This window comes from Triticum aestivum, chromosome 6D (genome assembly GCF_018294505.1).
Source record: "Triticum aestivum cultivar Chinese Spring chromosome 6D, IWGSC CS RefSeq v2.1, whole genome shotgun sequence".
NCBI lineage: Eukaryota > Viridiplantae > Streptophyta > Magnoliopsida > Poales > Poaceae > Triticum > Triticum aestivum.
This window is the reverse complement of record NC_057811.1, coordinates 193466792-193483594: the sequence shown is the minus strand read 5'-3', so window position 1 is coordinate 193483594 and position 16803 is coordinate 193466792. Positions and strand designations below refer to the sequence as shown.

Sequence of the window (16803 nt, the reverse complement as noted above, 5' to 3'; positions counted from 1 at the left end):
AGGTGTTGCAGGGGGAGAGGGAGGCGCCAGGGGCTGTGGTGCTGCTGCCCTCCCTCCCCCACTATATATAGGCCCCCTGGAGGGGGGGCGCCGGCCCTGGAACCCATCTACAAGGGGGGGCGGCGGCCAGGGGGGAAACTTCCCCCCCAAGTCAAGTGGGGCGCCCCCCACCCCTAGGGTTTCCAACCCTAGGCGCAGGGGGAGGCCCATGGGGGGCGCCCCAGCCCACTAAGGGCTGGTTCCCTTCCCACTTCAGCCCATGGGGCCCTCCGGGATAGGTGGCCCCACCCGGTGGACCCCCGGGACCCTTCCGGTGGTCCCGGTACAATACCGATAACCCCCGAAACTTTCCCGGTGGCCGAAACTGGACTTCCTATATATAATTCTTCACCTCCGGACCATTCCGGAACTCCTCGTGACGTCCGGGATCTCATCCGGGACTCCTAACAACTTTCGGGTTTCCGCATACTAATATCTCTACAACCCTAGCGTCACCGAACCTTAAGTGTGTAGACCCTACGGGTTCGGGAGACATGCAGACATGACCGAGACGCCTCTCCGGTCAATAACCAACAGCGGGATCTGGATACCCATGTTGGCTCCCACATGTTCCACGATGATCTCATCGGATGAACCACGATGTCGAGGATTCAATCAATCCCGTATACAATTCCCTTTGTCAATCGGTACGTTACTTGCCCGAGATTCGATCGTCGGTATCCCAATACCTTGTTCAATCTCGTTACCGGCAAGTCACTTTACTCGTACCGTAATGCATGATCCCGTGGCTAACTCCTTAGTCACATTGAGCTCATTATGATGATGCATTACCGAGTGGGCCCAGAGATACCTCTCCGTCATACGGAGTGACAAATCCCAGTCTCGATCCGTGTCAACCCAACAGACACTTTCAGAGATACCCGTAGTGTACCTTTATAGTCACCCAGTTACGTTGTGACGTTTGGTACACCCAAAGCACTCCTACGGCATCCGGGAGTTACACGATCTCATGGTCTAAGGAAAAGATACTTGACATTGGAAAAGCTCTAGCAAACGAACTACACGATCTTTTATGCTATGCTTAGGATTGGGTCTTGTCCATCACATCATTCTCCTAATGATGTGATCCCGTTATCAATGACATCCAATGTCCATAGTCAGGAAACCATGACTATCTGTTGATCAACGAGCTAGTCAACTAGAGGCTTACTAGGGACACGTTGTGGTCTATGTATTCACACATGTATTACGATTTCCGGATAACACAATTATAGCATGAACAATAGACAATTATCATGAACAAAGAAATATAATAATAACCATTTATTATTGCCTCTAGGGCATATTTCCAACAGTCTCCCACTTGCACTAGAGTCAATAATCTAGTTACATTGTGATGAATCGAACACCCATAGCGTTCTGGTGTTGATCATGTTTTGCTCTAGGGAGAGGTTTAGTCAACGGATCTGCTACATTCAGGTCCGTATGTACTTTACAAATATCTATGTCTCCATTTTGAACACTTTCACGAATGGAGTTGAAGCGACGCTTGATATGCCTGGTCTTCCTGTGAAACCTGGGCTCCTTGGCAAGGGCAATAGCTCCAGTGTTGTCACAGAAGAGAGTCATCGGGCCCGACGCATTGGGAATCACCCCTAGGTCGGTAATGAACTCCTTCATCCAGATTGCTTCTTGCGCTGCCTCTGAGGCTGCCATGTACTCCGCTTCACATGTAGATCCCGCCACGACGCTTTGCTTGCAACTGCACCAGCTTACTGCCCCTCCATTCAAAATATACACGTATCCGGTTTGTGACTTCGAGTCATCCAGATCTGTGTCGAAGCTAGCGTCGACGTAACCCTTTACGACGAGCTCTTCGTCACCTCCATAAACGAGAAACATATCCTTAGTCCTCTTCAGGTACTTCAGGATATTCTTGACCGCTGTCCAGTGTTCCATGCCGGGATTACTTTGGTACCTTCCTACCAAACTTACGGCAAGGTTTACATCAGGTCTGGTACACAGCATGGCATACATAATAGACCCTATGGCCGAGGCATAGGGGATGACACTCATCTTTTCTCTATCTTCTGCCGTGGTCGGGCATTGAGCCGTGCTCAATTGCACACCTTGCAATACAGGCAAGAACCCCTTCTTGGACTGATCCATATTGAACTTCTTCAATATCTTGTCAAGGTACGTACTCTGTGAAAGACCAATGAGGCGTCTTGATCTATCTCTATAGATCTTGATGCCTAATATATAAGCAGCTTCTCCAAGGTCCTTCATTGAAAAACACTTATTCAAATAGGCCTTTATACTTTCCAAGAATTCTATATCATTTCCCATCAATAGTATGTCATCCACATATAATAAGAGAAATGCTACAGAGCTCCCACTCACTTTCTTGTAAACACAGGCTTCTCCATAAGTCTGTGTAAACCCAAACGCTTTGATCATCTCATCAAAACGAATGTTCCAACTCCGAGATGCTTGCACCAGTCCATAGATGGAGCGCTGGAGCTTGCATACCTTGTTAGCATTCTTAGGATCGACAAAACCTTCCGGCTGCATCATATACAATTCTTCCTTAAGAAAGCCGTTAAGGAATGCCGTTTTGACGTCCATTTGCCATATCTCATAATCATAGAATGCGGCAATTGCTAACATGATTCGGACGGACTTCAGCTTCGCTACGGGTGAGAAAGTCTCATCGTAGTCAACCCCTTGAACTTGTCGATAACCCTTAGCGACAAGTCGAGCCTTATAGATGGTCACATTACCATCCGCGTCTGTCTTCTTCTTAAAGATCCATTTATTTTCTATGGCTCGCCGATCATCGGGCAAGTCAGTCAAAGTCCATACTTCGTTTTCATACATGGATCCTATCTCGGATTTCATGGCTTCTAGCCATTTGTCGGAATCCGGGCCCGCCATCGCTTCTTCATAGTTCGAAGGTTCACCGTTGTCTAACAACATGATTTCCAGGACAGGGTTGCCGTACCACTCTGGTGCGGAACGTGTCCTTGTGGACCTACGAAGTTCAGCAGTAACTTGATCCGAAGCTTCATGATCATCATCATTAACTTCCTCCCCAGTCGGTGTAGGCACCACAGGAACATCTTCCCGCGCTGCGCTACTTTCCGGTTCGGAAGGGGTGACTATCACCTCATCAAGTTCCACTTTCCTCCCACTTAATTCTTTCGAGAGAAACTCTTTCTCCAGAAAGGACCCATTCTTGGCAACAAAGATCTTGCCTTCGGATCTGAGGTAGAAGGTATACCCAATGGTTTCCTTAGGGTATCCTATGAAGACGCATTTTTCCGACTTGGGTTCGAGCTTTTCAGGTTGAAGTTTCTTGACATAAGCATCGCATCCCCAAACTTTTAGAAACGACAGCTTAGGTTTCTTCCCAAACCATAATTCATACGGTGTCGTCTCAACGGATTTCGACGGAGCCCTATTTAAAGTGAATGCGGCAGTCTCTAAAGCATAGCCCCAAAATGAGAGCGGTAGATCGGTAAGAGACATCATAGATCGCACCATATCCAATAGAGTGCGATTACGACGTTCGGACACACCATTTCGCTGAGGTGTTCCAGGCGGCGTGAGTTGTGAAACGATTCCACATTTCCTTAAGTGCGTACCAAATTCGTGACTTAAATATTCTCCACCACGATCTGATCGTAAGAACTTTATTTTCCTGTCACGTTGATTCTCAACCTCACTCTGAAATTCCTTGAACTTTTCAAAGGTTTCAGACTTGTGTTTCATTAGGTAGACATACCCATATCTACTTAAGTCATCAGTGAGAGTGAGAACATAACGATATCCTCCGCGAGCCTCAACACTCATTGGACCGCACACATCGGTATGTATGATTTCCAATAAGTTGGTTGCTCGCTCCATTGTTCCGGAGAACGGAGTCTTGGTCATCTTACCCATGAGGCATGGTTCGCACGTGTCAAATGATTCGTAATCAAGAGACTCCAAAAGTCCATCTGCATGGAGCTTCTTCATGCGCTTGACACCAATGTGACCAAGGCGGCAGTGCCACAAGTATGTGGGACTATCGTTATCAACTTTACATCTTTTGGTATTCACACTATGAATATGTGTAACATCACGTTCGAGATTCATCAAGAATAAACCATTGACCAGCGGGGCATGACCATAAAACATATCTCTCATATAAATAGAACAACCATTATTCTCGGATTTAAATGAGTAGCCATCTCGAATTAAACGAGATCCAGATACAATGTTCATGCTCAAAGCTGGCACTAAATAACAATTATTGAGGTTTAAAACTAATCCCGTAGGTAAATGCAGAGGTAGCGTGCCGACGGCGATCACATCGACCTTGGAACCATTCCCGACGCGCATCGTCACCTCGTCCTTTGCCAGTCTCCGCTTATTCCGCAGTTCCTGTTTTGAGTTACAAATATGAGCAACCGCACCGGTATCAAATACCCAGGAGCTACTACGAGTACTGGTAAGGTACACATCAATTACATGTATATCACATATACCTTTGGTGTTGCCGGCCTTCTTGTCCGCTAAGTATTTGGGGCAGTTCCGCTTCCAGTGACCACTTCCCTTGCAATAAAAGCACTCAGTCTCAGGCTTGGGTCCATTCTTTGACTTCTTCCCGGCAACTGGCTTACCGGGCGCGGCAACTCCCTTGCCGTCCTTCTTGAAGTTCTTCTTACCCTTGCCTTTCTTGAACTTAGTGGTTTTATTCACCATCAACACTTGATGTTCCTTTCTGATCTCCACCTCCGCTGATTTCAGCATTGAATATACCTCAGGAATGGTCTTTTCCATCCCCTGCATATTGAAGTTCATCACAAAGCTCTTGTAGCTCGGTGGAAGCGACTGAAGGATTCTGTCAATGACCGCGTCATCCGGGAGATTAACTCCCAGCTGAGACAAGCGGTTGTGTAACCCAGACATTCTGAGTATGTGCTCACTAACAGAACTATTTTCCTCCATTTTACAGCTGAAGAACTTGTCGGAGACTTCATATCTCTCGACCCGGGCATGAGCTTGGAAAACCATTTTCAGCTCTTCGAACATCTCATATGCTCCATGTTTCTCAAAACGCTTTTGGAGACCCGGTTCTAAGCTGTAAAGCATGCCGCACTGAACGAGGGAGTAATCATCAGCACGTGATTGCCAAGCGTTCATAACGTCTTGGTTCTCTGGGATTGGTGCTTCACCTAGCGGTGCTTCTAGGACATAATCTTTCTTGGCAGCTATGAGGATGATCCTCAGGTTCCGGACCCAGTCCGTATAGTTGCTGCCATCATCTTTCAGCTTGGTTTTCTCTAGGAACGCGTTGAAGTTGAGGACAACGTGGGCCATTTGATCTACAAGACATATTGTAAAGATTTTAGACTAAGTTCATGATAATTAAGTTCATCTAATCAAATTATTCAATGAACTCCCACTCAGATAGACATCCCTCTAGTCATCTAAGTGAAACATGATCCGAGTTAACTAGGCCGTGTCCGATCATCACGTGAGACGGACTAGTCAAGATCGGTGAACATCTCCATGTTGATCGTATCTTCTATACGACTCATGCTCGACCTTTCGGTCCTCCGTGTTCCGAGGCCATGTCTGTACATGCTAGGCTCGTCAAGTCAACCTAAGTGTATTGCGTGTGTTCCGAGGCCATGTCTGTACATGCTAGGCTCGTCAACACCCGTTGTATGCGAACGTTAGAATCTATCACACCCGATCATCACGTGGTGCTTCGAAACAACGAACCTTCGCAACGGTGCACAGTTAGGGGGAACACTTTCTTGAAATTATTATAAGGGATCATCTTACTTACTACCGTCGTTCTAAGCAAATAAGATGCAAAACATGATAAACATCACATGCAATCAAATAGTGACATGATATGGCCAATATCATTTTGCTCCTTTGATCTCCATCTTCGGGGCGCCATGATCATCTTCGTCACCGGCATGACACCATGATCTCCATCATCATGATCTCCATCATTGTGTCTTCATGAAGTTGTCACGCCAACGATTACTTCTACTTCTATGGCTAACGCGTTTAGCAATAAAGTAAAGTAATTTACATGGCGTTATTCAATGACACGCAGGTCATACAAAAAATAAAGACAACTCCTATGGCTCCTGCCGGTTGTCATACTCATCGACATGCAAGTCGTGATTCCTATTACAAGAATATGATCAATCTCATACATCACATATATCATTCATCACATCTTCTGGCCATATCACATCACAAGGCACATGCTGCAAAAACAAGTTAGACGTCCTCTAATTGTTGTTGCAAGTTTTTACGTGGCTTGTATAGGTTTCTAGCAAGAACGTTTCTTACCTACGTAAAACCACAACGTGATATGCCAATTTCTATTTACCCTTCATAAGGACCCTTTTCATCGAATCCGTTCCGACTAAAGTGGGAGAGACAGACACCCGCTAGCCACCTTATGCAACTAGTGCATGTCAGTCGGTGGAACCTGTCTCACGTAAGCGTACGTGTAAGGTCGGTCCGGGCCGCTTCATCCCACAATACCGCCGAAACAAGATAAGACTAGTAGCGGCAAGAAGAATTGGCAACATCTACGCCCACAACTGCTTTGTGTTCTACTCGTGCATAGTAACTACGCATAGGCCTGGCTCATGATGCCACTGTTGGGGATCGTAGCAGAATTTTAAAATTTCCTACGCATCACCAAGATCCATCTATGGAGTATACTAGCAACGAGGGGAAAGGAGTGCATCTACATACCCTTGTAGATCGCGAGCGGAAGCGTTCCAATGAACGGGGTTGATGGAGTCGTACTCGCCGTGATCCAAATCACCGATGACCGAGTGCCGAACGGACGGCACCTCCGCGTTCAACACACGTACGGAGCAGCGACGTCTCCTCCTTCTTGATCCAGCAAGGGGGAAGGATAGGTTGATGGAGATCCAGCAGCACGACGACGTGGTGGTGGAAGTAGCGGGGATCTCGGCAGGGCTTCGCCAAGCTTCTGCGAGAGGGAGAGGTGTTGCAGGGGGAGAGGGAGGCGCCAGGGGCTGTGGTGCTGCTGCCCTCCCTCCCCCCACTATATATAGGCCCCCTGGAGGGGGGCGCCGGCCCTGGAACCCATCTACAAGGGGGGCGGCGGCCAGGGGGGGAAACTCCCCCCCCCCAAGTCAAGTGGGGCGCCCCCCACCCCTAGGGTTTCCAACCCTAGGCGCAGGGGGAGGCCCATGGGGGGCGCCCGAGCCCACTAAGGGCTGGTTCCCTTCCCACTTCAGCCCATGGGGCCCTCCGGGATAGGTGGCCCCACCCGGTGGACCCCCGGGACCCTTCCGGTGGTCCCGGTACAATACCGATAACCCCCGAAACTTTCCCGGTGGCCGAAACTGGACTTCCTATATATAATTCTTCACCTCCGGACCATTCCGGAACTCCTCGTGACGTCCGGGATCTCATCCGGGACTTCGAACAACTTTCGGGTTTCCGCATAATAATATCTCTACAACCCTAGCGTCACCGAACCTTAAGTGTGTAGACCCTACGGGTTCGGGAGACATGCAGACATGACCGAGACGCCTCTCCGGTCAATAACCAACAGCGGGATCTGGATACCCATGTTGGCTCCCACATGTTCCACGATGATCTCATCGGATGAACCACGATGTCGAGGATTCAATCAATCCCGTATACAATTCCCTTTGTCAATCGGTACGTTACTTGCCCGAGATTCGATCGCCGGTATCCCAATACCTTGTTCAATCTCGTTACCGGCAAGTCACTTTACTCGTACCGTAATGCATGATCCCGTGGCTAACTCCTTAGTCACATTGAGCTCATTATGATGATGCATTACCGAGTGGGCCCAGAGATACCTCTCCGTCATACGGAGTGACAATCCAGTCTCGATCCGTCAACCCAACAGACACTTTCAGAGATACCCGTAGTGTACCTTTATAGTCACCCAGTTACGTTGTGACGTTTGGTACACCCAAAGCACTCCTACGGCATCCGGGAGTTACACAATCTCATGGTCCAAGGAAAAGATACTTGACATTGGAAAAGCTCTAGCAAACGAACTACACGATCTTTTATGCTATGCTTAGGATTGGGTCTTGTCCATCACATCATTCTCCTAATGATGTGATCCCGTTATCAATGACATCCAATGTCCATAGTCAGGAAACCATGACTATCTGTTGATCAACGAGCTAGTCAACTAGAGGCTTACTAGGGACACGTTGTGGTCTATATATTCACACATGTATTACGATTTCCGGATAACACAATTATAGCATGAACAATAGACAATTATCATGAACAAAGAAATATAATAATAACCATTTATTATTGCCTCTAGGGCATATTTCCAACAGAAAGAACCTGAAGTTCGGGCGTCATTTGAGACATAAGACAACAAGTCAACAATCTCATGCAGGACGTGGTCGAGCATAGTATCTTCCGCCCGACCGGAGTCGTCGGCAACAACTTGTATACCTGCTGGAAGAGAAAAGTGCTAGACAAATCAGCCCCTCACCCTCTCTCGGTATAGACATTTATGATCCTTGTAAGTTACTGCACACACAATGTTCATAAAAGTTCCAGTATTTACAAAGTTACCCCAAATTGCATCAAATACACACATGTTTCGGAGGAATGCACCGTACTTCTCTAGATCCTGCCGTAGGGGATGGGGAGGATAACAGCAGGAAGAGGGCCCCTCCTCTTCAGCCTCGACCACCGATCCTTGGCGACGACCACTGCGTCGGTCCATGCCATCTAGGCTCCGCTCCATGGTCGATGTCGTCCTCCTGCGTCGGGCTCACGCAGGCAAGCCATGATGGAGGGGAGGCGACAGTGATGGCTTGAGGAGGAGGAGGAGGTGGTCGTCGTCGATGGCACCGCGTCGGCATGAGGTGGCCCGGAAGTCCACAACCCACACCGGTGGCGGCCATCAGCGCCCCTTGGTGTGGAGGCATCGCGTGGAGGCGTGGAGTGCAGGCGGCGTGCATGGGTCGGAAGGACGTGGACGGACTAGGTAGGAGCGGCGGTAGCGCAGGAGGTACGGAGGGAGAGAAGGAAAGGGCTCGGGATTGCGGCGGCGGCGGCGGGTCAAGAAGAGGAGACGAGCGATGGCTAGCTAGGGATTGAGGGAGCGGGGCACGTGCACTGTTTTTCTGGATTTTTTCTCCACCGGTTCGGTGTGTGGGAGGGAGCTAAGGTTATGTACGAGGGGTGGTGGGAGGTGGACAAAAAAAAGCCGGACGAAAATAAAACCAGAGTACCAGGCTACCAACTGCTCCATTAAGAGTAGAGATTAGAGACTCCCAAAAAATTACCACGTTAATTAGAATTTATGAGCCGTTAATCTGATAGGAGTTATAATGGTGGAGATCAACTCATATAATCCTTGGCCAAGATTCCCGCTTCATTGGAGCTTCCCACATTAGTCATCCTCTGATATGCGTGTTATGTATTAGCAACCGTTGGATCAAATCCCTCGGAGAGTCCCGGACAACTATTCAACATGCACACAGACACACATCTTTTTTTTAGGGGACTGCTAGGCGTCAGCCGACTTATCTTAGGAAAAGATCAGCCGGCTTGACAACCGTTGATTTGGGCAGCGTTGATCCCCTGGTGCGTGCAATTCACAATACGCCTATGTGCTCTTATACCCTGGACCACGTCATCACAATAAGCCATCACTCCAGCCACCGGTACGTCCAATGCATATTCTCGCTTCCAGCATGGCATGCATAGCTTCGATGAGAATCGCAGCTTGCGAAGTTGCAGCACCAAATTCAGGTTGCACATGTCGCCGACCATCTCATGGAAAGCTCAGCGTGCTGGCCGCGCACCGGCCATGACTACAGTACCAGCAATCTCCGGGATTGCAGCACCAGCCTTGAAGCATCGGCGATGGCAACGCGGCAATGTCCCATTGCAACACTGGTGATACTCTGTTGCAGCACCGGCGATGTGCCGGCGGCCCGACAACTCTCCATTGCAGCACCCGCACATTGGTGATACTCCATTGTAGATCCAACGATGTTCGGGCGGCATGACAACGCCCCATTGCAGCACTTGCGAGATTCCGACAGCTCGACGATGCTCCGTTGCAGCACCGGCGATGCTTCGGCGGCCTGACGATGCTCCGTTGCAGTACCAACGATGCTCAAGCGGCTCGAAGATGCTCTGTTGCAGCACCGACGATGCTCTGGCGGCCCGGCAATGCTCCGTCACAACATCGATGATGCTCCATTGTAATACCGACGATACTCAGGCGGCACAAAGATGCTCCGTTGCAGCACCGACGAGGCTTCGGCGGCTCGGCAATGCTCCGTCGCAGCACCGACGATGCTCAGGTGGCTCAAAGATGCTCCGTTGCGGTACCGACGATGCTCATGTGGCGGTACCGACGATGCTCAGGTGGCTCAAAGACGCTCCGTTGCAGCACCGACGAGGCTTTGGCGGTCGGCAATGCTCCGGCGCAGCACCGATGATGCTCCGTTGCGGTACCGACGATGCTTAGGTGGCTCAAAGATGCTCTGTTGGAGCACCGATGAGGCTTCGGCGGCCCGGCAATGCTCCGTCGCAGCACCGATGATGCTCCGCCAGCCCAGCGATGCTCTGTTGCAGCACCGGTGATGCTCCTTTGCGGTACCGACGATGCTCAGGCGGCTCGAAGATACTCCGGCGGCCCGGCAATGCCCCGTTGCGGCACCGATGATGCTCAGACGACTCGAAGATGCCACGTTGCAGCGCTGACAAGGTTCCGGTGGCCCTAGAATGCCCCATTGCAACACAGACGATGCTCCGTTGTAGTACCGATGATGCTCAGGTGGCTCGAACTCGATATGCTCCGTTGCAGCACTGACAAGGCTCAGGTGGCCCAGCGATGCTCCGATGCCCAGGTGGCTCGAAGATGCTTCGTTGCAACACCGACGATGCTTCGGCGGCCCGGCGATGCTCCGTTGCAGCACGGACGACGCTCCGTTGCAGTACCGAAGATGCTCCTTTGCAGCCCGACAAGGCTTAGGTGGCCCGGCAATGCTCTGATGTTCAGGTGGCTCGATGATGCTCCGTCGCAGCATCGACGATTCTCCATTGCAGCACCGACGATGCTTCGGTGGCTCGAAGATGTTCCGTTGCAACGCTGAGGATGTTCCGGCGGCCCGAAGATGATCCGTTGTAACACCGAAGATGCTCCGACGGTGCACCATTGTAGCACCCACAAGGTTCCGACGGTCCGGCGATGATCCATTGCAGCAGCCATCGACACATGCAGTAGAGGCCATGAATGGCAGCCCACCGACGCTCCGTTGTCCTAGTATCGCCGACCACTAACGCGGCATAGCACAGAGACGACCTTGTAGCACCATCATTGGCAGGCCAACTCGCAGCAATGCTGTTGAAGTGCAGCCCTCCGCACTTATGTGAGCAGTAGTTAAAGTGCACCAAGCTTGCAAATACGCTAGCACATCGTGTGGAAAGGAAAAGAAAGTCAAAAGAATCACGATAGCCTCCGGGGACCAGCCACATGCAACGCACGACTAATGAGCTGATCTACTAATCGGACGGCGGGCGGTTTACGAATTGTCAGAAATCAGTGATGAATATAAACGTTTTCCTTTTTTTTATCAGAATCTTCGTCGTGCTTCTCCCTCTCGCCCCCTCCCCGCCAAACCTCCTCCGCCTCCAACGCCCTCACTCCGCCTCCGCCACCTATGATGTTCCTGCTCCACCGCCTCTCCGTCTCCTATTTTAATGCAGCCCTAGGCCTCAAAGTTCAACCCGTGCTGCAATCCAATCTGTCCTCAATCTCCTCCCCCAATCTCCAGATCTCTTATTTCAAGTTTTTCCAATCATGTATGGTTGATGCAGAGGTGTATGTGCTGCAATCCAATCTTTCCTCAATCTCCTCCCCCAATCTTTTAAATCTCTTATTTAAAATTTTACAGTCCTGTATGGTTGATGCAGATGCGGAGGTGTATCCATGATAGTTTGAAGAAAGGAGGCCACAATTGCAGCTTCAGGCTCCCGAGTTGAGGATTTATGTTGGACCGGCAACACGACAACTCACACTCCATGCCTATTTGAGTTCGTCTCCCGTTAATCCTGCCCCACCCCGCATCGTTAAATCCCTCCTTTCTATCCGTTGAATTCATCACGGAGCCCCTAATAATTCAGCTTGATCCATAACGTCTCATCAGGTAAAACTAGCTCTTCCTGTTTCTAATTTCAGCACCTCTCTTCCCTGTATCAGGTTATAGGTCTTGGGGAGTGGAGGTAAACCAGCTAGGTGGTCTGCATGCATCGTCTAAAGTGGGACCTTGCTGTAAGCTTGTGTTACATTTACACTACATCTACATCAAGCACCCATGCAAGGGCCAGTTCACATTGATTATTTATAGGAAGCTTTACACAAGTGCCATACCATGCGACCCTTTGTTAGAAAACAGATTAGTAGATGATTCCTACAGAGAGAATTTTATTGTATGTTGTTTCTTCCAAGTAAATGCTAATTGTTAAATTATCTGTGTGGTAGCTTGGTACATACATTTAATATTTTTCTCTTCCTAGGATTTAAAAACGTATGCTGACAGATGTTGATCCGTCCATTGTCACCTCTTTCATGTGATGTTACCGGTCGGCACAATCAGTGCAGTGTTGCTATTCTCTTGGCCGAGGTCTCTGTTGCCTCTTCCATGTGCTGCCACCTCTCTCCACAGCCAGCCTAGGCCAAGGATGGACAACGGCGTTGAAAGAGCACCTCACAGGTGTTTGTGTTAGACAAGAATTTAAGTGCAGGCTAACCTCTCTCAATGGAACATTTTGATCATCCGTTCTGTAGTAACTGTATTTTTTTTCGGAAAACAGTAAGTGTAATTAGGTATGTGAGAATTAATAGATTTTGACATTACAAATCAGGTGCTTCAACCAATTCGCTCGTGCGGCAATTACTGCTGAGAGATAACCTATCTTTGCATTGAAGCAGACAGATGCTTTTTTCTTTTGCGGACAGAAGCAGACAGAGGCTCAGGTGGGCTCTTAGCTATTTTCATGTTATATAATCTCCTACTGAATATTTGTTGTTTGCGTACATATCTTTTTTTAATCATGGCGTTTTAAGCGCTTATATAAGTACTCTGCATTAGAGATGGCCTAATCATAGTTGTACTATTAGAAGGAAATAGATGATACAGTAGTCAGTGTTGAGCAACACACCTGCAGTCATCTGTAGCACCCTGCACCACCAACCATAGGACTTTCATCTCTATGGTATTCCAGTGGTGAAATTTTGAGCATATACTCTTTAGTTAATAAACTCATCTCTGCATATGACAGATTAACTATAGAAATAGAACTTAGTCTGGCATGATTTTGGTTCGGGTACAGATAGAGCAACCATACATTGGTAAATGCATCTGAAATTCTGAACCAAAGTTATGCTTAATTTGAAAGGAAATCAAGTCGTGTTTGTTCTTCTTTAGTAAAAATTATTATTTCCGAACTTTGATTTCTATTTTTGTTGAAGCTCTCCCCTAATAACCTTTTTCTAGAAGCCTCAGTTATGATTTGTTTAACAAACCTGCATCTTTCTGCGGCCAAATTGTACTGCAGAAATTATGTTGTAAACATGATTTCTAATAGCGTATAAGCTTTTCTTGCTAGATCTGTATTAAGATTTTCAAACTGTTGCCCATCCAAAAAATAAGCTAAACCTATGGCATACTTAGTTATATATATAGGTTCCTGTTTACAGTTCATACATTTATTGTATTGAAAAGGGATCCAGATGTACGTTATATATGTAGGTTCCTATTTACAATACTCATATTAAATTTTCCTGTAAATATAACCATGGAATCCATACTTCCTAGGTTCATTTCTGACAATATTCATGATCTTTCCTTTGGAGTTCTACTATCTAGATTTTAGAGATGCTACAAATAAAAACTATGGTAATGTATTTTTGGCTATGATATTGAGTGCCCTTTTAATGATTTCCTCATTTAAAGTGGGGAGCTATGTACATTAATAATTATCCAAATATTGTCAGCTAAATATGTTTTTACGAAATTAGCAAATGTACGTGTTTCATTGTGCGCAACAGCATATTTAGAGAGTACATGCATGGCACTATATGTACGTCAAACAGTATTGTAGAGTAGGAACTTTAAAAGAAACTTATGTAAGCAAGTTTAAGAACTACCATGCTCCTGTTAAGTATATTGCAAATATGATGTATAATCCGTATCTAGAATTTTCATATGATTTTAACTGCCTTCAGTTTCAGTATGGCCACGTTATGAGTCACATTGTAACTGCAGCCACTATTGCAAGTTTGACTTGAATTTGGCTTCTGTAGGTATGGAATCGATTCACCTCTCCATAGGTTTCTACCTCTCTGAATTCCTCTTCATGTTGCCACATAGTTACATTCTTTTTTGTTTTGGGAAAATTAATTATAGATCCATTGTTTCTTGTACAATGCACATGCTCTTCTATTTGTTTTTAAACTGATCCTTCCATTGTTTCTTGCTAATTTTGAATTATCCAGTCTTTTATATATTCACTTGCATAGATGGTTTAAAGCAGAACCTAAACTGATGAATATAATATAGCGCATGTATTGGGTCGTTTCTGTGAAGAAGATTAAGCAAACCAAACTTTTACTTGAGCTCCAAAGAAGTTGCTGAATGATCTAGCTTTTTGGGGGTTTTACTAAGCTGAAACAATGTAGCACAGTAACAACAATATTCTGATTTCATAACTTAAATTTTATATTTTCGTACCACATTTTCATAACCGTGATTTTGGATGATGGTGAAATTATTTCTTATCTGAATTCTGCACGCATGTTTCCAGTCGAAACAATAACTGAATTGATAAGTATCCAACAATTTCTGTCGTGCGGCATTAGTAAAATGTTGTAAGTTACTATTTCAGATAAGTAACCACTATATTATTTTCTGTGTCATTGACATGTACACATGTTGTTGCTCCGCCTGAACCATCAATCTCCGTGTTATCAGCCCCAGGCTTCCATCGCAACAATCTAAAGGTTTGCTGCACACAAGCTCCTCTCACAAATTGACTCCACTAATTGTGACTGAGCGTGTGTGTGTGGCCGTAATGCTGACCTTATCCTGGCCCGAGTATCAATTCACTTATGTGATACGATTGGAAGCTCTTTTCTTCTCGATGTATTGGTTTCTGCAGGTTCCATTGGATGCTTCCTTTGAGTGATAACGATGGCATGCTGACCAGTTGCTCTATCAACATGGAGAACTGGCTCGACTATATTTCTTATGTGTGTTAATAAGTACTGCTGTGATTATTTTCTTTCTAGCAATGGAAATTTTCTATGCATTAGACTTTTTGAGACGCTGAGGTCTTTGACGATTAATTATGCTTTGTGAGATTTATGCACTCGGTTCAGACAAACTAGGTAATTCTCTGTTGATCTCCTTAATTTCTAACTGAATATATGTATATAGTGATAGTAAGTCCATGCATTAAATAGTTTATTAATACTTATGTTCAAATCAGTGTTTGAGGCTCCCTGATAGATTATTTTTTCATATATGTACTAATAAAATAATAAATATATTGGTTCTGTAGTGTTTCCAGGTAGAAGATGATTTAAAGGTAGACACCCGAGCTGGTTACTGCAATAACTGCCAATTGCCAGACATGATTACATTTACCAGACCAAGCATTGTTTGGGTAGTAAAATTAGCATCGAGTGGTCAGGAGAAGAGGTCATGGTCAACAATGGTGCTCAAGGAAATGGATATATATATGGTTATAAGGTTGTAGGAAACTATATATGACCTCAGCAAGTTGTAATTTCTATTCCACAATTATCTATGTTAAGAGTTTCATTTAGCTCGACACTCGTGCTTTATTCCTGGGACAACATGCCCTTAATGTACATATCATGGTTTTAATATCTACTCCCTCCGTTCCTAAATACTTGTCTTATGTGATATTCATTTGAAATGCCTAGAAAGACAAGTATTTAGGAACGGAGGGAGTAATACATTGGTGACCCTCTATATCTTGCATGGGCACTTTCAAGACATGTTCATTATAACTAGATACAAGGAGACATAGCATGGCCTCTTGCCGAAAATAGTACCAACATGAGCACTCACCTCAGGCAACCACTCACACTCAAGAGAGTTATAAATTATGTATGTAATTATTTATGGACGACTTTCAGATTCCAGACAGGTAGTGCAGACCTCTTCACTATTTAGAATATTTATTTAAATGCTGGGAGTGTGTCCACTATTTTCTTAGATACGGTATCATTGTCTATTGGATCTTTCCCTTTGTCTCCATGATACTCGATGCGGTCAATTACTTGATAGAGAATTTAAATACATTAATTGACTAAAAGTGGAAGAAGTATTGTGGTCTGAGTGATATTTTAGTTCAATGTTTTGTAGCTGGCCATGTGCTACCTTGCGCTTATACATACTAAATTCTATAGCATGTTCATCCTATGAAAGGGGATACAAAAGAAAATTGATATAATGATAAAATCTACATACATTGTTAACAATTCCCAAATTTAGATTTTGGCTCATGGTAACTTCAGTAGTGGATGATATATGGTTGTTTTGTACGCATGTCAGTAAAATATTAGGGAAATTTACTCACATTAAAAAAATACACGCTTATGATTGAAATTTAATTATGAGACTACATTTCCATAAACTTTCAAGATTCTAATTTTGCCATGTCCCACTATCCTTCATTCCCATCTCAATGTGC

At 46.1% G+C, this 16803-nt stretch overlaps 1 long non-coding RNA gene across 1 annotated transcript; it reads left to right on the top strand.

The window, feature by feature from the left end:
- The first annotated feature begins 11627 nt into the window (after window positions 1–11627).
- LOC123144433 (uncharacterized) lies at window positions 11628–15971 on the top strand. Its single transcript, XR_006471460.1, has 2 exons — window positions 11628–12114; window positions 12281–15971. It is a non-coding gene; the product is annotated as an uncharacterized lncRNA (long non-coding RNA).
- The last annotated feature ends 832 nt before the right edge of the window (window positions 15972–16803 follow it).